The 22,917-nt window shown below is 50.6% G+C and overlaps 1 protein-coding gene across 3 annotated transcripts in view; it reads right to left on the bottom strand.

Moving 5' to 3' along the window:
• GJC2 (gap junction protein gamma 2) overlaps positions 1–22,326 on the bottom strand; it is a 31,591-nt gene extending 9,265 nt beyond the window's left edge. The window contains exons 1-3 of one of the 3 annotated variants that reach the window (XM_090143254.1): positions 21,717–22,325; positions 19,196–19,272; positions 17,504–17,590 (exon numbers count right to left, since the gene is read on the bottom strand). The gene's annotated coding sequence lies outside the window, so the exon portion shown is untranslated. Of the gene's footprint in view, positions 1–12,247; positions 12,823–17,503; positions 17,591–19,195; positions 19,273–21,716 lie in introns of those variants that run through there. The other 2 variants (XM_090143255.1, XM_031607805.2) reach the window with 2 other exon arrangements.
• Positions 22,327–22,917: the final 591 nt, after the last annotated feature.

Raw genomic sequence — 22,917 nt, 5'->3', positions numbered from 1 at the left:
CATCTTCTGCACCTCTCCATGTTGGCAGAGCACTTCAGCCAAACCACTGTGTCCACAGATCTACATGTATTGTGGTAACTTTAAATTACAAACTAATTACCCTTATGCAATGATAAGCTAATTCATTGTTCAGAAGTGGTAGCTACTGATAGGAAGGTGGAAAAAGCCTCGTATTCAGGGAAGTCAGAAGTAGAGGTGAACACACCCTTGAGGGATGGCTGTCACACTCAAAAGAACAGCTCTGGGGAGGGACCTGGGGAGGGAATAAGCTTCTAAAGAGATTCAATAGTCATGGCCTGGGTTAAAAAGGATCTCAAAGATCATCTAGTTTCAACCCCCCTGCCATAGGCAGGATCACCAGCCACCAGACCAGGCTGCCCAGAGCCACATCCAGCCTGGCCTTGAATGCCTCCTGGGATGGGGCATCCAGAACCTTTCTGGGCAAAATGATCCTGCCTGCATGCTTCAGTGCTTAGCACGCCTACAAAGCTTGCACTGCCAAAGGAGCTGGAGGGATATGGAGCTGGTTCCAGATCCAGCCAGATCTGCTGCTGGATCTCCTCCCAGAATTCCTGGACATCTCCCATTGAGACCAGACCAAGAAGGATAAAATCCTCAGCCCTGCATGATCCTTCACATCTGGGAACAGCACAGTGTGTCACCTGGCTGTCACCTCCTTTCTCCCATCCAACTCCCAACACCTTTTACACCTGCCTTTACAGGACCGTGAGACCCACCAGACCTGAGGGACGGCCGCCAGCATCTCCTTCCCACCACAGGCTGGGGCGAGACCTCCAGCAGCTCCAGCTGGTGCAGGATGGAGCTGTGGAGCAGTATTATTAGTTATTTAAAAATAACCAGCTGAGAGCAACTTCCAGACTCTGCAGGAGTGTAGGCAGTGGCTTCAAGATAAAAGGCAGCTCAGCACAGTTCCAGTCCCACGGGTCACACAGCCTCTCCAGACCCTTTGCAAAGTTATTTATACACGCAGTAATCTCTTCTGGTGGATGTCTCCTTGGAGCATCCATGCTGCAGAAAAGCTGGACATCATCTGCTCTTGCTCTAGGCTCTGGGGACTGCGTGGTTCCCATCACACCAACCCAACCCATTGCCTGGGGAAGGCTGAGCATTTCCTCCTGCCTGCTTTCATTTTTCTTTTTTTTTACCATTTGAGCAGGTTATGCAAGGGCCAAAACCTTGGCTGTGTGTATTCAGGGTAATAACAGAAGGCAGGGGTATGCACACTTATAAACAGCCTGTGTTTTCTTCCTTCCAAGGCAGACACTGCAGAGAAAACAGGGATTTTGTAGCCATAAATAAATGTGATGGGCTAAAAGAGTAATAGGAGCCTTTTCACTCCCTGTGCAGCATCCAGTGCTCTGGGCTTCACTTAGTGCTTGGCATTGAGAACAGGAAACAAAGGGACAGGGGGATGGATGTGACAAAAGCCTGGACACTTCTGGCTGCTGGGGGTCACCTCACCAAGCTGACACCAGTGGTATTCCTGACGTGTTTCCCTTGACGTCCCATTGAAATGAATAACTGCAGTCATTAATTACAGTTCTGCCTGGTGTTACATCTCCCTGCTGTGTGATGAGTAGCAAACATACGTATCCAGTCTGGCCCCAGACCGACGCAGCTCTGTAATGCATTACACTGAGTTCAGTTTCTCCTCTAATTTTCACCTTCCGGATTTTCATTTGATTTGTTTCAAAACTACACAAAGTGAAGAAATGCATTCAAATAACAAGCTTGCTTATTAAAAAAGAAGACCCATGAAGCAGCATCACATAATTATGGAGACTTATTTTACAGAACCTAGAGAGAAAAAGGGATCTGGAGCCCACGGCTCACAGTGAGTGATGGTGAGAGCCACAGAAAGACAGGCTCAGCTCTTGGCATTGCAAGCAGAAGTGACACTTTAAAACATAACAGCTAAATGGGGAGAAGAGAAAAACAAAAAGAAAAAAAAAAAAAAGAAAAGAAAGAAAGAAGGGAAAAAGAGACAGGTTTTGATTTCATTAGTGCTTCTGGTTTGTTGCACTGCTCTTTGCAGCCCCAAGCCTCCAGCAGAGCTGTTCCAGAAACAGCGTTCAGCAGAGATCTCTGTCAGATGTAAGCATGTGCTTCAGGGAAGGGCACCTCCGTGCCAGCGCTTCCTCCTGTGCTCTGCTTCCCTTCCTCCTGCCATTATCTGCATTGTCTTCTGCTGGTCCTGGGCGGGCACTGCTGGGTGTGGAGGAGGAGGAAGAAGATGAAGAGGAGGAAGATGAGGAGGACTGCCCCATGCCTGCCATTTAACTTACATCCAGCCCAGGTTGTGGATCATCACCTGTCCCCTTCCTAGGGGTGTGAAAATTTGTGTTTCCTCAAACACCACCTCTAGAAGGCCAAAAAGACCACAGTCCTGTCCTTAGTCACAAGAATCAGAGAATCTGTACTCTTGTGTAGCAGCACTAGTGATTAATAACTCTGACTTTGCCATTTACACCCTATTTCACATATCCAAAGTGGGCTTTATGGGCTCATTTTTGATGTAGAATCACAGAATGGTTTGGGTTGGAAGGGACCAATTCCAATCACTGACACAGGCAGGGACATTTCACTCTAGACCAGGATGCTTTGGGTGTTCTCCACGATGTTGGACTAATCAGGGCTCACACTGTAAGGACGCAGCCAAAACCTCAACAGTCTTACAATAAAAATGTACAGGCAGGATGAATCATGCCCGTGTTCAATCTGCTCCATCACAAAAGTCTATGTGGACTTTTCAGAAGAATGGTGGTGACCAACCCTGTTGCAGATATGGCACGTTACCCCCATCACCATCAGGTTCATTCTTCTGTGCTCTCTGCTCTGCATCCATTTGGTGACCAAGGTGGTGACGGGATGATGGCAGGACCTGGTGATCTAAGGGGTCTCTTCCAACCTCAGTGATTCTGTCAGCAGGCACAGTGGGTTGATGGTTGGACATGGTGATCTCAAACATCTTTTCCAACCTCAGTGATTCTGCGAGTGGGCATGGTGGGGATGGGTTGATGGTTGGACCTGAACAACTCTATGATTCTACAATCTCTTCAACTTGGATGACAACACTGTGGTGGGTCTCTACCCCTTGCAAGGACCAAACTGAGAAAAAGAGCCCATAAGGATTTTTGGCTGTGTGACAAGAGGATACCCGAAAACAAGGTGAAGGCCAATTTCTTTAACATGCTCTGCAAAAATAAGCTCTCGCTCTCAATCACCACTGAATTTGGAGCATGGTTTGGCATCGAAGATAAGTCAGAAAACAGAATTTCTATTAAATTTGCTTTGGTTGGTGATCAGAGGAAAAAGCCAGATGTTAGCAGGATGAAGAATGTTTGTGCTGAAAAACAGTGCAATGTTTCCCTGGGATTTCACTGAATCATAACTGCGGAAAGGTAAAAGCACTTCACTTTGAAAATGACAACAAAAATCCAATAAAGGGAAATAACAATAAGATTTAAATCACAAAGCACAAAAGCCCAGAGGAAGCATTTAAGCTCAGGCTGGAGCACAGAAGATATTTATTCCAACCCTTCCCGGCTGAAATTTTCGCTGCAATGGACACATTCCTGAGATAAATTTTGATGTTGACAAAATCCCGTATTTTTTTATGATGGAACCTTTTTTTTCTGAAGTTTTCAAGGCTGACACATAAAGAGGTGGCAAGAAAAGAACCGTGATGGGGACACTGGCCTTTATAGCATTCTTCTCTCCGTCTGTTCTTGCTCCAAAGCAAGCAGACCCAAGGCAGAGATCTGCTTCAACAGCCAGAGGTCTCTGCAAAGGCCAAAGCGAGCAATTATTCCCTTTATTTGCTTCCCTTTCCTGAAGCAGCCGGAGAAGCAAAGAGGAAAAAAAAAACACATTTCCAACCCCACCCCATGTGCTGGGGCCAAACCTGGTGCTCGTGCTGGACCACGTCTCTCCCACCAACCCAGAGCATCTCCTGAACCCTCATAACAGGAAGCAATAAAGCTCCCAGCCGGCATTCCCAGCACTGCTGGCTGCCGGTGCAGCCCTACGAATCCAGCCAGGTTTGACTTGCTGGAGACCTTCCTGAACTTGCAAAAAAAATTCCAAAAAAAATCAAAAGAAACCAGAGGAAGTGGATCCCCAGGCAAGCAGTGGCCGTGCAACAGTTCACCTCCAGCCGTCATCGCCCTTAGCTCCTCCTTTAGCAGTTCACTGAGCACAGATGCACTGAGAGGAGAAAGGTCAAGGTGCATGGGCAAGATGAGGGAACTTGGAAAAATTCAAGCGGCCCCATTTTTGGCTGTTCCAGAGAGCTGTTTTTCTCCTGACACCTGTCCATGGGCAGAGGCAGGTGTTAGAGGGGAGCCTGGAAGAGCCCCAGGAAAAAGGAAGAGGAAAAGGGGAGCAAAGAGCAGAGGTTCATGCAGTGTCCTGCAGGATGAACCCAACCAGGCTGGGAATTGCAACTCAGCATTAATGGACATCTTAGAGATTGGAGATAAAGACAAATTCCCAAAGCAAGGGCAGAATATTGTGTCCTCTGTGACACCACACAAGCAAACCAGAGCATGCTTGACACCTCCTGCTTTCCTCACCTCATCCTGCAGATACTGAAAATACATTACTTCATTTATGCATGGTGGGTTGCTGACTCTGAGAGTCTGACTATTACTTAGCAGCTCCAGTCAGAAAAATGATGGTGTTACCTTCATCACCACGTACCTCTTCTGTCAGACACAGGGTGGGGACGAGTGTCACTGGGACCAAGGTCCCATATTACATGTGGCAGCTCTCAAGACAGTTCTCCCACCAGGATTTAACTAGGTCAATATGGATTGGAGCAGCCCTAGGTCCTCACCAGAAAGTGGCAGCAATGAGAACTGGGTACAAAGGTATAAAGTCTTCTTCACTACTCCAAAAATAACTGCAGTTTACCAAGTGCAAGTATTTACAACACAGAAAAGACATGAATGTTGCATGAGGATGTCCCTCACCAATCTGTGTGGGAATGCGACCCACCTGCATGCAACCTTATGACCCATTTTCCAGCACTAATAAGATTTAAACACAGCTGAAAGAGAACAGAGTGTGAGTCTAAAACACGATAAATGTGGAAATAAACAGGTTGGACGTGCTGTTCTTAGATAACAGAGAAAACTGAAAGCAAAGTAAAAAGGAAACAATACTACTATAAGAGATTTCCTTCTAGCTGGGTGCCAGCACGACTGGTGCAGTTTTCTACTCACCCAACCAAGATTTACTTTTACACCAGTATCACCAGTAAATATTTAAATGGACACTTAGATAATTACACACAGAGATACTTAAGCAGTTGTATCTACATGCAGAAAAGAGAAATATCAAACAGAGAAACCTGGAGGAGCAGTACAATACCTTCCCCAGCAGACCTGGGGGTGGGAGCATCGGCGGAGGATGGCCGGTCAGATCCAAAGGGGAGCACAGAGTGGGAATGGCTGGGAGCCTTCCTGGCCTTGTTTATATAGGTGGGCCCCCACCCTGTGTGAGGCTTTCTGCACTGAGCCTCACAGCTGGGTTCCCATGCCAAGAAGGCGGGACATGTGTCTTTTTGCCCCCAAAGCTCGCAGGATGGGTGGGATGGTGTTGGATGGGTGTCTCTGCCTGGAGATATATGGTGAGGTGGAGAGATGCCTTCAGGCTGGTGTCCAGGTGGGAATGGAGCCAGTCCCATTTGGCATCAGGCCATGCTGATGCCTGAAGCTTTGACATTAAGAACTTCAGAGCCTGAGGTCCGAACCTGTGGGCACCCAACGGGGAGCTGATGGTACCTTCCCCACCCCAGCCAGTGCAGTGCACATGAGCACACAACTGTCTGTGTTATGTGCTGGGCATCCAGGGATCCAAAACACTGCCAAGACCACCAGTACCATCAGATCTTACAGGAGCACCAGCCTTCACCTACACCACCACCAAGCCCTACATCACCTCCACCAAACTGTGTATCAACTCCACCGAACCCTACACAAGCTCTAGTAATCCCTACACAAGCATCACAAAACCCTACATCACCATCACCAAACCCTACACAAGCACCACAAAACCCTGTATGAGCATCACAAAACTCTCCACCATCTCCACCAAGACCTCCACCACCTCCAACAAAGCCTATATTCCATTCTGTACACCCTCCACCCTATACCCAAACCCTGCAGCACCTCAACCCATGACATCTCGGTTGGCACAATAGGCTGAGGTTTTGCTATGGCCCCATGCACAGGGCTAAGGCAGTCCCCACACATTTGCCCCTACCAAAGGATGGACCAAGCTGATCCTTGCTGCTGGGACCTCTTCACCCCACGTGGAGTCAGGTGGAAAGGAGCTGGGAGAACTGAGCTGCAGCCAGATGCTCTCAGAGGATCCTTGTGGGATGGCACCTTCGTCACTGCAGCATCACCCTTCTGGACCCTCAGTAGGAGAGCATAAATCTCAGCACAATCCCTAATGAGCAGACAGGGCTGTGAGGGTCATCGGTCCTGAGGTGCAGGCAGCCCCAGGGAAGCTGACTGTGGGCTGTCCTTCAATGTGAGTGCACACTTTGCTTTGCAGCAGGTTGCTCGGGGGAATGAGCAGCAATGAAACACTGGAGAGAAGAAAGGGCAATATTGAATCCAGCTGTGAAAACAAAGATTAAAACCCTCTGAGCCTACAACCTCCCTTGGCCAACGAGTGGGAAAAACGTGCCAGTGTTAATTTCTGTTTCTTCATCCATCCAGCAGATGTTTTTTCATGAATGAGCACGTCGAGGCGGAAGGGGAAGAGGGGGAGATATGGGAGGAGGAGGACAGCCCTTCCTCACCTTTGACACAGGGAAGCCTCCACACGGAGGCTGCAGGGCTGAGCCAGCAATGCTTGGGGCTGACCCGCAAGCTGAGCAAGTGGAAAGCAAGATGAAGCTTTTTTTTATCTCTTTGCTGATAGAACAGAATACTCCCGAAGGTAGAAGTGTTTCCAAGAGATCACCAGGTGCATGGGTGCGAGTTTTGGTGGAGCACTGAGCAGCAATGAGCCCACTGGTATTGCCAGCATCACTGGGGCTGCACAGGGGTCACACATCCCTGTACGAGGCACTTGTCTGGCTCCCAAGCAGAGATGTGTGATGCAAGCTTTCCCCTCTGCCAGGTTGAGATGGGACACAGGGGATGCTACAGGCACAGTTTAACCTTCAGTAATGCTAGAAGCCCATCCTGACATCCATCAACTGGTCTCCCAGTTTTCTGCTTGCATTTCATAGAATTATAGAATAGCCTGGTCGCAAAGGACCACAATGCTCATCTAGTTTCAAACCCCTGCTATGTGCAGGGTCGCCAACTACCAGATCAGGCTGCCCAGAGCCGCATCCAGCTTTGGGGCAGCCACATCCAGGGATGGGACACCCACAACCTCCTTGGGCAACCTGTTCCAGTGAACACTGATATGTTTAAAGAGCTAAACAGCATGTAAAATGCAAAGGAAAGAGGGAGCAAAAGAAAAATCCCTCATCCTCCTTCACTATCTGATAAACAGCTCATAGAAAAAGCCAAGTCAAGGTATCAGTTACCCTACAGGCAGATACTGAGACACTGTTTACTGCAGGTTGTTCACCTGAGCTGGTCACTAGCTGGGCACCTGGCAAACTGCATTTTGGCAGTCCTGAACCCCTCTGGAGAGTTTCTGGATCAAATAGCTGCAAACAGTGACCTGGCCATGAGCAGAAACTGAGGAAAGAAGATGAAGTTGTAGGAGAACCTTCTCGAAAATTTACTCTTTCCACATCTGGCCTTTCCCCTCCCTTCCTCGTCACGTAATTAGATGATCTTAGCGGTCTTTTCCAACCTTAATGACGCTATGATTCTCTGCAAGGCATCCTCCCTTTAGCCTCCAGACAGGAATAATAAAGAAACCACAACACCATCTGTGTTTCCGAGGAAGCCTGAGGAGTGACTACAGAAGTCCGTGCCCCTTACTTCAGACACAAAAACCAAAAACACAAACCGTGCTCAGCAGCCTTGCTTTACAATGGGACGATCTGCACATGGATGGACGAGGCAGAGAGCTTCAGGCCATGGGTGCTGCTGCAGGGGGCTGGAGGAGCAGCATCCAGCTCACTGAGCTGTGATGTACTCAGAGACTTGCACTGAATGCAGATCTTCATCCACCACAGCCTTTATTCCTGGATGGGTTTTGGGTCCCTATTGCTTTTGAAGCCTGGGAACCTTCACCTCAGCTCTCTAGAGCCAACATCAGTGTTGCTCGGCTGCCTCTGTACCACCTCCTGAGTGACCATTCTGCCATTCTTCCATTGCAGTTCTGTCTCATGTGGGCCCTGACACAAAGCAGCTACACCATTGCCTCCCTCTTGGATGGGTCTCTCCTGCCTACACCCTTCCCAAAATGTCATCGCTTCACCCCAGACCATAATCCCCTTTACCTCCGACCCTTCTGATTTAATCTAGCTCCAGCAATAAACAAAATCCAGCACATCCTCTCCATGCACACCTGAAGCCACTTCTCAGCATCCTCAGGACTGCAGCCCTTGCTCTGCTGCTTTCCATTCGAGCGTCCTCATTCCATCCCCCTTTCAAAAAACTGGCTGACCAAGTGTTTTATTTCTTTGGCTGGAGCCCTTCTTTTCTGCTCTGGATTTAATTGTCCAGTTGTAACAGCCAAGAATTTCCAAAACCTGACGGAAAATTAAAGAACCAGTGCAGGAGTAAAACCACTCCAGCCTTGGAGAAGGCTGCTTTCATTTCCTGCCAGCCATCCTCTTTCAGGCACTGGGAGCAAATAGCTTTGTGCCTTTCCAACCACTAAATCCCTCCCTTGGACCCATAATGGGGGCACAGCTCAGCTACACCTAGTTCCAGCTATTGAAATGACGACAACGGCCTTCATCCCACAGGAACTGACCCCTCTGCTGTAGCAGGGGCTGGTGGAAGTGTTGATGACATGTGGACATCGGTGACCGTGACAACTTTCCAGTGGTGTGTGCTGAAGCCAACGCAGAGGCAGAGATGGAGGGGTGTGAGCTCAGGGATGGGACGTTGCCACAGTGCTCAACCCAATGGAGAAGTCAAGGGTTATGTGGAGGGGGAATTAGGCTTTGCTTTGGGGTAGTCCTATCAGACTATCAAGGGGGTGTAGGGTGGTTAGCCAGAACACTCTGCATGTCAGCATATCCAATGCAGTCGTGACACAGTAATCCTGCAGTTGTGATACGATTGCTGGGCTTCACAGAAACAAGAAATGGGGTTCTAGGACCAAGGGTCATCAAGGAGCAGTGCAAATGGCCCCCTCTTGCAGCTCTTATAGAAACATAGAATGGCCTGGGTTGAAAAGGATCACAATGCTCATCCAGTTCCAACCCCCTACTATGTGCAGGGCTGCTAACCAGCAGACCAGGCTGCCCAGAGCCACATCCAGCCTGGCCTTGAATGCCTGCAGGGATGGGGCATCCACAGCCTCCTTGGGCAACCTGTTCCAGTGCATCATCACCCTCTGGGTGAAAAAATTCCTCCTAATATCCAACCTAAACCTCCCCTGTCTCAGTTTAAAACCATTCCCCTTTGTCCTATCACACACACCCCAGCCCATCACTGGCTCCATCCATCCTGGCCAGCTCCAAGACAAGGTCTGTTCTCCCATCTGCTCCAGTTACTCCTCAGATTTCTGATAAGTCCTTGCTTATGGCTTTTTGGGAGCTTTTGCCTATAACTTAGTGAACTACAAATTCCAACACTTTTCATTCCTATCCCTGCAAATACCACGAAAGAAGAACTGGAGGACCTTGGACTATGCAATAGGCAGAGCAGGGTCAGATGTACATCCCTGGGCAGGTCTGTTTTTAAGAAGCAATTACTGGCAAGGGAAGAGGCAAACCCTGCATTCCTCAGTGAAGGAATCTGGATGATGTCACCTCCTGTCTGGGCACAGGAGCATTCCTGCATCAGGCAGCCCCTGTCCGTGCTACAAATATTTGTGTTGGCCTCTCTGTTGGAAGCTTCCCTTTACAAGGAATATCAGCAGGATGGACCCTCCTGCTGCATGGCTCGTTTCTGCCTCCGCACATTAACAAGGGCCACAGGTTAATAGAGGTTTCACACATACCAGAGTTTTACTGCTCCAGTGAGCCAGTCTCAACCAAATTAACTCAGCTCTTTAGTATAGAGGCACAGAGCTGTGCCTCCAGTCCTGTGGATTTCTCTCCCTCCCTTTCTAGTGGGACATAATGGTGTAAAGCACATCAGGATCTTTCCTCATCAACTGGCTGGGGATAAAGCACCCTCTTCCCCAGATGGGGAGGCTCTGCAGATGCTTCCAGGAAAAGGGCTGTAGGGGTATGGGGCAAGTGGTGCAGAGGCAGGACCACATGCAGCACAGTGGCTTCTCCCCAATAAGGACTGATGTGAAAACAGGAGGGGGAAAGTTCTTTCAGCAGAACACCTGCCCCAGTCCCTGACCACACTCTGTTGTGCCCTCCAAGGTGAGACCCTTCACAACATTTCAGGTGGGATCCTAAAGTGTCCTTTAGGATGCTTGGGTGGGATTTCATTGCCTGCATTTAGGTGCTGAGTAGTCACTCTTTGGAGCTCAGCTAGGTACAACAGGAGAGGGGTCACCCTGCCTTCAGCAGAAGACTGCAGAAGGGCAGCAAGATGCTTTCTGTGGGATGTTTGTGAGCTTTGATTCCTCCAGACCCCACAGATGTTGATGGGGTCCCCCTAAATTCTCTCATTTTAGTAAAACCTGAGTTGTGCCACTGAGATCCTAGCAACTTCACAAAGTGAGAAGGTAAGGGGGATGGAAGTGATTTGTCTTTATACCAGCAGAAGGTGCTCCCCTGTATGAATATATAGATGAGCTGGCTTGCTTTATGTGACAGCACTTTTGAGCAATCATTTTTGGAGGTTCCCCAAACCAGTGCCTTTTTGCTGACCACGTTGTCCTGCTAGGTCAGAGGCTGCAGGCAGGCAGTGCCCTGGGCACTGCAGTCTGGCCTCCTTGTGCACAGGACGTAGCTGTCATTGGTGTCCCAGTTTCACTGGGACCAGTGGGTGAAGTCCCCTCTCCACCTCCTCCAATGGGGCTCTCACTCCACTCCCTAAATCAGCTCTTTCCCAAATGACTGCAGGTCTCTCAGCAGTGCTCTGTTGTTATGAAACTCCAGCTGTAAGAGGTATCAGCAAATATTTCAAGCCGTAGACAAACTACACCCCGCCAACATAAACACTCTGAGATGCTTGATACAAATCACTCAAATTGCTGCTAAAATTTTCTGGACTGGCCAAAAAGTGCTGTGACCTGCCTGGAGGCTCCAGGACTGCAGGTCTGAGTTAAAAAGAGCACTGTCAGTCCAAACCTTGCAGTATGGCAGCTGCTGGGAGCAGAGCTTTCTTCTCATCCTCCCACCTTGGGATCTCCGGGCAAGCTCTGCTCCTGAAGTATCAAATAAATCAGTTCCACACCCACACACATCCTGACCAGCATGTAAAAAACCTCACATGTTTTTGCTGCTAGACATCTCTTGCAGAAAGCTGCCTGCTCTCCTCTGCTGCTCTCCTAGTCTCGCTGCCCTGAGGAGTGGGGATGTCAGCTTTTTTCATCCATCTCCTTCCATTTTCTAGGGCAGCCATACAACAGCATCTAGAAATAAGCTTTTCTTACAAATGAGCCTCTCATGGGCTCCTCAGGAGAATCATGGAATCATTCAGGTTGGAAAAGGCCACTAAGATCACCAAGTCCAGCTGCTGACACCCATCATACCTGCTGACCACATCCCTAAGTGCCACATCCCCATGGTCCTTGAACACCTCCAGGGTTGGTGACCCCACCAACTCCCTGGGCAGCCTATGCCAGCCTATGCCAGTGCATCACCACTCTTTCAAAGAAGAATTTCTTCCTGATATCCAACCTGATGGTGCCCCCGCTCATTTAGAGGATCAAAGCAGATCAAAACCTTCCCAAGGGGCTCCTTAGATTAGAGCTACACACCACATACAGTCCAGTCCTCCCCTATTGGCCACTAAAACTTTCTCCAGTCTCAGGGCAGAAACATCCTCACTCAAACCCTATAGCACCCTGCAGAGCCAAGATGGAGTTATTTTGGCCACAGGTCTCACCCAAGAACACACCAAAAGAGCAGCAACGCAGACAACATCAACCCCAGGACATCTGGCAGGCCAACAGAAAAGACACATCTCCCAAAACCACGAGGATGTGCAGTCCATCTCACCAGGGGATGTGTGCTGGAGCTCCGCCGGCCCAATGGATCTCCTCATCTCTACACCAGGACGCTGGGCAGTCCTCCATGCCTTGGTCACAGTGATGGAATGTGTCCTGCTCAACAAAACGCCGTGTCCATCCCATGTGAGCATCTATTCCTGTTCAAACAGGAACCAACCAGCTGGCTTCTCCAGCAAAGGTCTTCTGGATAGAGCAGCAAGCCCAGCAAAGGAAGGGGGGTGCACACACCCCTACCTCTAGGCACCTGCTTCACCCTTGCTCACATCCAGGTGCTCCCACTCTGTCCCCAACACACGAAAAATACTTTGCCTGAGTTGCTGGTAGCCTGAGAGCTCCCACCTCATGCTAAGCCAAGCCAAGCACCTCGTCATCATTCAACAAAGCCCCATTGAATGTCAGCCTTCCCCTCGTGCCCTTGGAGAAGTGGCTACATCAGGCTACATCAGGGACAGGCTGCTCCTCCCCAGCACCGCATCGCCTTGGGAGCAGCAGGAGGACTGTGTGAGCCAGCAGCCTTCCCAGAATGAGCACTCACAGCCAGGATATCTCAAGTGGCTGAAAGATCCCTGCCTGGGAGCAGTATTTCTGAGGGAAAGCATTCGTTTCCTTTCTATCATCAACGTGGCATTGGGATGGGGGGCTGATCTTGCAGGCAACCCCCCTGCTACAGAATATCCTGAGTTGGACCCACAAGGAACATTGAGTCCAACTCTTGAAGCTGAATGTGGGGAGGGAAGCAATGTGCAGGGCAGAGGGATGGGCTTTGGAAGGGTGATGGCACAGGGGGCTGCAGACAGCAGAGCCTGCAGGTCAAAGCACCTCATCTGGAGGGTCTGCATGGCTGGTAGGATTTGGTGTCTGCAGGAGAGACACTGGTGCTTACGCAATGTCCCAAACATCTCAACTGAACTTAAACAGCCAGCCCCAGCCAGAGGAAAGCACAGGCTGCTCATGCTTCAGAAAACCCCAGGGACATGGCAGAGTCTCACACAGCTCCCCAAAATACTCTCTGGGTGAGGGAATGCACGTCTGCTCTTGCACTGTGTCACCATGCAGTGACTCCTCTCTCTGGCTAGGCAGCCTGGGAGGGAAACAAGGACACGAGCTTTGCAGTAGGCCCAGTTAACTGTTTCTGTCTGTCAAAGAGGAGGAAATGGCTGAGCAGAGCAGCCAGCAGCACCATTGTCCCCAGCAGGAAAAACGGGATGGTAAAAACGTGCCTGAAAGAATTTGGCTCAGGAACCAGCAGCAGGTTTCCAAAGCAGAGAGCATTGGATGCATGGGTAGGGCCATTTCCCAGGCTGAGTATCACTAGTGGTTATTGTTGGATTTACTGCATCAGATACCCAACGACATGGTCCTCAAAAATACTTTTCAGCCACGGTGAGGAACGGCAGCATCCCGCTCAGCCTGCAGGCTTGGATATTAGCAAGAACTTCTCTGAAAGTGTGGTAATGCAGTGGTAGGGGCTGCTCAGGGAGGTGGCGGGGGGAGGGGGGGTCTCTGTCCCCGGAGGTGTTCAAGAACCATGGAGATGTGGCACTTGGGGAACACAGACAGCAGGCAAAAGTGGCAGGTGAACGCTGAGACGTGGATGATCTTAGAGGACTTCTCCAGCCCTAATGGTTCTATTATTCCAAGGAGGTTGTGGATGCCCCATCCTTGGAGGCATTCAAGGCCAGGCTGGACGCGGCTCTGGGCAGCCTGGTCCGCTGGTTGGAGACCCTGCACATAGCAGGGAGTTGGAACTACATGGTCATTGTGGTCCTTTTCAACTCAGGCCATTCTGTGATTCTATGTTAGGGTGCTGGCTCCCAGCTCCTCTGTTCCCTAAAATTCCCACCCTGCAGCTGCAACCTGCCCCTGGGCAGGAAGCACAGCAGGAACATCCCAGCCCTCCTGGTGGGAAGGAAGCAGGAGATGCTTGGGGCCGGCAGTGATGCTCCAGCTCGGCTGCCCGCCATGAGCTGCGTTTCCGGGCCATGTTCCCAGGTTCTATCTGTTTATGTCCTGCTGGTGGGAGAACTATGTCAAGACAGAGCTAATCCTAGTGGAGAGGGCAGTAATACGGCCTCACTGCCTGTCCTGACCCTGTGGAGCAGCTCATAACCATGTGGAAGGATCTGGGGGGCAGGGGGTCTCTTGCTTTGTTGGCTCACAACAGAGGAAGCTGAGGAGAAGCCTCACGGCCCTACAGCCCCTCATGGTGGCCTGTAGTTCCATAGCAGCCACCTCATGGCTAGACTCAGGGATCCTTGAGGGTCCCTTCCAACTCGTGGTGTTCTGTGATTCCAAGAGAAGAGGACAAGCTTGCTAATGTGTACAGCTGCTTCAGGGGAGGTTCTACAGAAGATGGTCCCAGTTCTCCTCAGAAGTGGAGAGTGAAAGGATAAGCTACAGTCAGAAAAAATTCAACCTAATATGAAAAAAATCATTTTCTCCATGACAGACGCTGGCACAGGGAGCTGGTGGAATCTCCACCCTTGGAAATAACTCATTTGGACAGGGCCTTGGGCAATTCCATCCAACAAAGTTGACCCTGCTCTGAGACCACCCAAGGAACCTTCAGCCCCTGTCACCCTGCAATTGCACACATCACCCTCACCATTCCTGTCTGCCCCCTGCCCAACATCCCTCACACACAAAGGGGGGCTGGGCTGCCTCCTCAGGACACTGCTCTGCCCCAGAGAAGATGTCCTCAGGAGAGGACACAAAGGTTGCAGAGACCCTTAAGTCATTACCCAAGTGCTTGGGTTGCCTATACAGAGCCTCAGGGACAGCCCAGGGCTCTGGGGGCTAGCAGCACTGGGGTCCCAACCTCTGGGAGGGCAACCAGAGAGCTGAGGAGATACACCACCATGCCAAAAAACATCCCCAAACAACACCTGATCCCTCTGCAGAGACAGAGAGATAGATAAATTGCTCCAGCAAAGTTAGTAGTGAAACAGTAATTTCACTTCTTATGCCTTAATTTACAGGGGAGGAGTGAAACAGGGATCCTCGTTTTCTTCCCAGTTCCATAACCCCATTCTCTACGGGTTGCACAGACAGCATTCAGCAGCCTTGCAGTCTTTCCTCTTTTTCTGGCAACGAGGAGCAAAAACAACAGCAATCTACATGGCCGGTCACCAAGTTCTCCAAGCAACAGAGCAGGTCAAAGGGAGCTGCTCAGCCTTAAAAACGACCCTTGTGCTGCTTGGATGAACCTCAGGTGGAAGAGCTCCAGACAAGCCATAAATTAGGAGTGAGCTGTGCTGGGGGAGCAGAGCCTTCAGCGCGCGCCGTGCTCCACCTCTGCTACAGGGGAAGGAGGGGTTTCCTTATGACATACACTGACAAACATCTGCTGGCATTTCTGTCTTGGAGAACACCCAAGGACTGTCTCAGAAATAGCTCGCGTAGTTTGCAGGAGTTCCTTCCTTGGGATGCTTTCTAAGGAGGCTTTTGGTGGAAGACAGATTGCCCTCCTGTGGCACTGCAAGGGAATTTGGGCAGAATGAGAAGGTGCCTGTGGGATTTTGGGATAGGATTAAAGGTTACCCTTTTTGGGTGAAGGTTAAGGGTTAGACACTTGAGTTAGGGTTAATGTTTAATCGTAATCCTTCTAGATTAGGGTTAAGGGTGAGAGTTAAGGGTTAAAGGATAGCATTTTGGATTTAGGTTTAAAAGTTCTTTTTGTTATTTGGATTTAGGGTTAAGGGTTGCAATTTGGATTAGGGTTCTACTCTCCTCCCCATTGGTTGATCAGGGACATGATTTAGCGGAGAGTTGTTAGAATTAGGGTACTATGTTAGGTTGTGGTTGGATTTGATGATATTTAAAGTCTTCTCCAATGTGAGTAATTCTATGATTCTATAACTGGGGTCTGGACCCTTTGCTCGCAGCCTGCCAGCACAGAACATGGCTTTCTCCTGCACAGCATGGATTAAATGAAGTTATTAAGACTTCATATACAAACTTCTTTGGTATAGATGAAATGGACATTTGGGGCTGGAAGGGAGAAATGCCTCCCCTCCATCTGGGACCAGCAGGACTCAAGAGGATCCTTCCAGCATTCAGGGAACCCATCTGGACACATATTAGTTGCAAGTTCACTATGCCCACCCCAATCACATTCACTGTGATCATACCAGCGAGTTGGGGAGAGGAGGGATGTAGCTGAGTGTCACCCACCAACCAGGGGGGAAGGTGATCATTTTTCCATGAGGATGAAGACAATAAAGGCTATGGAAATGCAACAGCATCTTTAAGCTAGGTCCATCTAAGGATCTAGAAGCATTAACAAGGGATGACAAACTGAGCTCACATCCTTAAAAAAAAAAAATAATAATAATAATACCACAACACAAAAGCACCTCACAGAGAACATCATCCCCTCAATGGACCTTTTGTCCTTAGGTTAAGGGCAGCAGCTGCAAAACTGCAGCTTCTGCTGGGCTGAGTTCCATGCACCAGTTCCCATCCCCAGTGCTGGGGCTGTAAGCAGCAATGTCAAAGTGCAACAGCAAAGCAAGCAGGCTGCAGACCTGAGAGCTGGCTGTGCTGGGTCTCACAAACACAAACCAAGAGTCCAATAACAGGATTCTGTTTGGTATACGAGAAGCAGCACAGCTGCAGAGGGGATGTGGAAGAGTCAGGCTCTGTGCCTGAAGTTCATTGGGTGGCCTGGGCTGGGAGGGATCTCAAAGATCATCCAGTTCTAACCAAGTATATGCAGGTGGAAAACCAGATCCTGATCCCCTTTTAGGGAAACGCCTCCAGTGGCTCTGGGATGTGGAAGAGATTTAGGATGGGGATCAGACAGAGCCCAGAGGTGTCCTGATCCCCATGGGGCTGTCCCACTGCTCTCCCTCAGAGCCTCCTCCTGATGTCAAGAGCTCAAATTGGAGAGAAAAATGGGATCTCAGCTGCCCTTCCTGCCCCATCCTCACCTCTGAGAAGCAAAGCCCTCCACCACAGCCGTTTCTCCCCTTGAGGAATGAATTTCTTTCTTGTTCTCCTCAATTCTTTATCACTTTCCTCTCTTTGTAAGCAGCCCAGGATAAGTCCAGGTGCAGGCTGACCATGCCCAGGCAAACCCCACAGATGTGCACAACGGATGGCACAAAGCAATTTATATATCAAAATAATCTTCACAGCTCCCACCAATGCATGCCTTACTAAGAGAGGGATGAAGAGCAGAGCATCCTTTTGCCCCCATCCCAACATCCCCCTTCCCAACCCACCGTGTCACAGCCACCCGTACCTTTCACAGCCAGGAAAAAAGATGCGGATCCTCACCGCATAACCGCAGCCCTGGGGGTAAATCCCTGCTGCTCAGCTGCCCGCAGCCCTGCAACAAAGCCAAGGAGGAGGCGATTATCCCTGGGCATCTCTCTGCCAGGCACAATGCAGCCACAGCCCGGCTGGGCATTCAATGCTGCCATTGTTCCCCCTCCATGCACGTGGCATGGACCCTGGGAATAAAAAAAATACTCCAGGGGTGCAGCAGTAGTTGGAAAATGGGGCTGAGATGGGTGAAAGAGAGGGATGGCCCCTTTGGTGTTGGGAGGGATCCTTGTGGGATGCTGCATCCAAGGGGAGGACTACACCAGAAGGCAACCAGGATGGAGAGGGCTGCAGGAGAGATGGGGAAACCTAAAGGCAGCTATTGGTGCGCTGGGAGGTGGGAAGGAAGCTCCCACCTCTCTGTAGGGGAATTCCTTCTCTGACTGTGGTCAACAGAACAAGTTAAAAGCAAGGGGGATTCACAGAATCGTATGGGTTGGAAGAGATCTCTGAGATCACCAAGTCCAGCTGTCCCACTGTCCAAGACTCATCACCATCATGCCCACTCATAGAGATGTTAAGATTGGAAAAGATCACTGAGATCATCCAGTCCAACCACATACCCATCCCCACCACAGCCCTCGGTGCCACATCTCCACAGTTCCTGAACACATGGACAGTGTCCCCATCGCCACCCTGGGCATCCCATTCCAATGCAATACCACTCCCTCTGAGAAGTATTTTTTCCTAATAGCAATAAAATTCCAATAAAATATTTTTTCCTCAGCAATAAAACCAGCAAAGAGCCCAGAGGTGCTAATGCACCTCTGCTGGGGAAAGGATGCCCACTGTGAAACTGCTTTGCTTTCCATCACTGAGACTTACTTCATAACAGACAGAAGCAGAAACATTGCGTGCCTAATGCTGCTCTGAGGACTTGGCCACTCCACCTGGACCTGGGAGCAGGACCTGGCTCCCAGAGGTCTCCTCACTGTGGGACAAAGTCTTGGTGTGCTGAGCTCAATGTGAGCACCAGCATTCGATCTTTTCCGCCTCTTTTCTTTTTTATTTTTCCTCCCTAAATCACCTCCATGACCTCTGGCAGCCGGGACGGGGAATGAAAAAGCCAGAAAACATCCTGCTCCTCCCTCCTTTCATGCCCGGGGAGGAAGAAATGCAGAGCCAGGAGGGGACCACGTCCCCGCCTGCACCAGCATCCTGTTGTACCAGTTGCCACTGCACACAATCTGAATTGCAGATGGCTCTGGGCTATTTATGGCTATGGAGCCACATCCGAGACGAGCAGAATCACAGCTGCTATTGTCAGAAAAAGCAGCACCCGTACTGAATTCCCTGCTTTTTGCACATTTTCATGCCTGAGCTCTAAGGAATTATGAGCACGGTGCTGTGTGTGCCACCCCACGGGTTGTTGTCCCTCAATCCCCATAGCATGCCCACTCAATAAGATGACCCAAATTTATCACAGTGGGGCTGCCCTCAACCCTACTTTCCTTCCAGCACAGAAAGGGGACAAAGAGTCTCCTCCAAGAGCATCATTAGACCTGGTACCTCCAGGGTGCCTGGAGGAACAGCACCCTGGATAGAGTCCAAATGGGGTTGGTTATCCCAAACAAGGGTTAATTAGCGGTTGGGGTTTTTTGGGACCTACCTGCTCACTGTGGAGCTCTGGGTTGGTGCCTCAGGATGAGGTGGCGGCAGTCTGTGTGCAGCACTCCCCTCGCAGTCCTGCAGGAAGCACAGGCAGACATCAGCAGCACAGGCAGGGACCGCATCCCCCTCGGAGCTGCATTACCCTCTGTATGGGAGCTGCATTGCCCCCAAACCAGCCCAGAGCATCCAGGTAGCTCCCCTCCTGCTGCAAAGTCAGCACTGGTATGGCAGATTTGGAATATCACAAAAAAAAAAAACAAAAAAAAACCCAAAAAACAAAACAAAACAAAACAAACTATTGGTCTTAGAACCACAGCATCATTTAGGTTGCAAAATAACCTTCAAGGTCATCAAGCCCAACCATGAACCTGACCCACAGAGCCCCACCACTATCCCCCATCCCATAGTGCATGGCCCAAAGCCCTGTGCCAGCACTACGCCCACTGGCCCCAACAGCAAAAGTTGAAGGCAAAATGAACCACAGAACGAACCAGACAACGACAGGCAAAGCAAGAAATCGTGATGTTTTCCACTTTTTTTTTTTTCTCCTTGCTTATTTTCTGCTACAGATGCCCAATTATTTCCCAGGATTGCTCAGCCCCCAGGGGCCCTTTTTGCAATCACATGGAAGTGAGCTTGAAAATCAGCGCTGCCTCCAAAAGCAGCAATGCCAAGAAAAGCCACGGCAAGGACAGCAATGCAGCCCATGGGCTCATGGGGGGACACGATGATGGAAAGAGCCACGGGCTGGTGGATGGGCTTTGGGTTAATTTGGGCTGCTTGATGCTATCCTGGAGCACAGCTCCAGCATTTCTTGGCTTCCCCTCGGTTGATTTGGGTTGGGACACCCAGAGCGGGCTCTGAGGCACTGCCTGCCCTCATGTGTCCCTGCCATAGCAGCGTGTCACCACCTGGTCACTGCTGAGCAGCACCTTGGTGTCCTGTTCAAAAAGTGGAAGAGACCCCTGCCATTGCACATCTTAAAGCCACCACCCAGACGTTGGCCTTTAAAATGGCATAGGTATCACCAGAGCCCTTGGATGAGCAGGAAAGTAGGAAAAGCTATCAGTTCATGGCCAAAAAATAGTGCAGCAGGACAGTGGCAGGAATAAACCTTCGTTCCACAGCATCTTCCTGCAGGAGGGATGTGGGATGAGGCACCAAGAAGCTTCCCAGGTGAGAAGGTTGGGAAATGGGGTGTAAACATCCCCTCATTGGCATAGGGGGGTGTTGGGTCACCGTCCCTGGAGGTGTTTCAGAACCATGGAGACATGGCACTGAGGGGTGGGGTCAGCAGGCACATTGGGGTTGAGGTCAGCCCAGATGACTTTAGAGATCTTTTTGAACCTTAATGATTCCATGATTCTGCTGTTCCACAGGGCTGGCCTTATAAACACCCCCAGGGTGCCTGAGCTGCCCTTCTGGTAGGGACAGCTTCCAATGCAAGCAACAACAGAGCCAGCAAAGAACCACTGAGAAAGAGCAACGCTGGAGAACATCCCAGCCTTCCCTTGAGGGCAGCTGCTGTGTTCAGAGCATGGAAAATGACTTCTGCAGATCAATCACCGCTGTCTGATGCCTCAAAGGGCAGAGCAGACAGAGGTGGCTGTCCCCTCCTGTCCTCTCCCCCTGGGCTGACCATCTGTGGCTTTGGTGGCACACTGGGAACACCACAACAGGTCCCTCTGCTTGACCTGTTAACAGGAGGTGACCTCAGGGTCCACACGCACTCCCCCCTCATTTGGGGATATCTGCCCCAAACCCTGCATGCCAATTAGGGTCACTGTACAAAGAGGTGGGATGGCTGCCATTAGCCTTGCAGGACCAGACAATCTCAGTGGCATTTTCCTACCTTAATGATGAATCTATGACTCTACGCTGCCACTGCCCCCAGCCACAGGGCTGTCCCTGCCCTCAGCATCCCTCCAGCCACAGCTCTGTCTGCTGCCGGTGCTCCCCAGGTTGCCCTCATTAGCTGCTCTCCCCGTCACCATCGCTCCCTCATCCCACAGCGTCCCACATATGACAGCACAGGAGCAGTTCAGGAAGGGACACTGCAGCTCTTCCATCTGCTGGGATAGGGCCCTCAGGACACACCGCACACCTCCAGAATGGGACACGAGCTGAGTACATGACACCCTCAGAACCTGCTTTTCTTTTGCCCCGAGTCCCGCAGTACTTTAAGGACAGAAGGTCCTCTCCAGAGCTCTGTGTACAGAGATGCTCACCATGCCACGGCAGCGCCCGCTCCCTCCTTCACACACCACCATCCCAATGCCCACCCCATCGCTTCGCATCAGCACGGGCATTGAGACGTTTGCTGCTTCACTCCATCACACACAGGGGCAGCAATGGAAAACAGGTCATCCAATACAGCGCAGGTTATTGAGGACTTCCCTCCCCTTACCACCACGGAAGAGCACAGCAGGAGGAGAGACCCATAGCTGAACCGGTCCTAATGACTTTTTCCCCCAACCGAGCATCGCCTTTGTCATCTCCCATCACCGGGTGCTGCTTACCTCTCCCGCAGGCTCTGCTCGGGGCTGGCAGCCCAGCTCTGGGCACCGTGGGGCTATCGGGCCGGCTGGGCACACTGCTGGGCACGTCCATCTGGTGGCAGCTGGGCAGATCCCACGCGATGGACGGGGACCTCCGCACTGGGGCGAGCGCAGCGCACCTCCGCGTTATGCTGCTCCGCAGCGTGGGCCCCTGCGTTATTGCTGCTGTCATCTCTGCCATCTAGAGGGGAAATTTCCCCATTGCAAACATCTCACAAAGCGTTATCAGTTGGGAAAATCCTGGTCTGTTGTCACAACTAAGATGCTCAGTGCCACGATGGGGACAGCAGGATGCTCTGCTTTAGGTATGACCCCAAAATGTTCCCAAGAAGAATTTTTGTGGTCACTTAAGCAAAACTTATAACCTTGCTGCAGGGAACTCCTGACAACAGAAGGAAGAATTTGCTCTCATCTGTGACATATACACCCCAGGAGAGGCAAATGATAATTACCAGCTGTTACATTTCTAAACATTAGCGAGGTTGCCCAAGGTCTGGTTCATAGAATCACAGAATGGCCTGGGTTGAAAAGGACCACAATGCTCATCCAGTTCCAACCCCCTGCTATGTGCAGGGTCACCAACCAGCAGACCAGGCTGCCCAGAGCCACATCCAGCCTGGCCTTGAATGCCTGCAGGGATGGGGCATCCACAGCCTCCTTGGGCAACCTGTTCCAGTGCCTCACCACCCTCTGTGTGAAAAACTTCCTTCTAAAATGAAGTTCTGTACTGCAGAGGTTGCTCGAGGTCTGGTTCTGCCTTCTGCCATCCCCAACATGGAGGACTGAGTTCAGTACATTAGGAAACCTGGCATGAGTGGGACTGGAGCAGGGCAGCTGGGTAAACCAGGATGAGATATAAAGGAGGATGAAACCTTAAAGAGTTAGAAGTATAAACCTGCCCTGCTAAGACATGGTGTGCAAACAGGTCTGGCACTGCACATCAGTCTGTGTTCCCTTATGGAGATGGCTGGAAGCAACCACCTGCAGGACACGAGCTCTGAAGGACCCATCCATCTCCAGGATCAAACCCCAAATGCCTTTGTGCTCCATAAGAGGCTCCAGGACAGCCAGGCTGTGAGCAGCTGTGCTGTATCCCTGTTCCCACCTCTCACCAACCATGCTGGGCTTTGAGCACCCAATGAGGGTGCTTCAATTTCTCTAA

Source organism: Phasianus colchicus, chromosome 6 (assembly GCF_987193195.1).
Source record: "Phasianus colchicus chromosome 6, bPhaCol1.hap1.1, whole genome shotgun sequence".
NCBI classification, from domain to species: domain Eukaryota; kingdom Metazoa; phylum Chordata; class Aves; order Galliformes; family Phasianidae; genus Phasianus; species Phasianus colchicus.
Note: the sequence above shows the minus strand (reverse complement) of the source record. Positions and strands in the feature narration are given on the sequence as shown.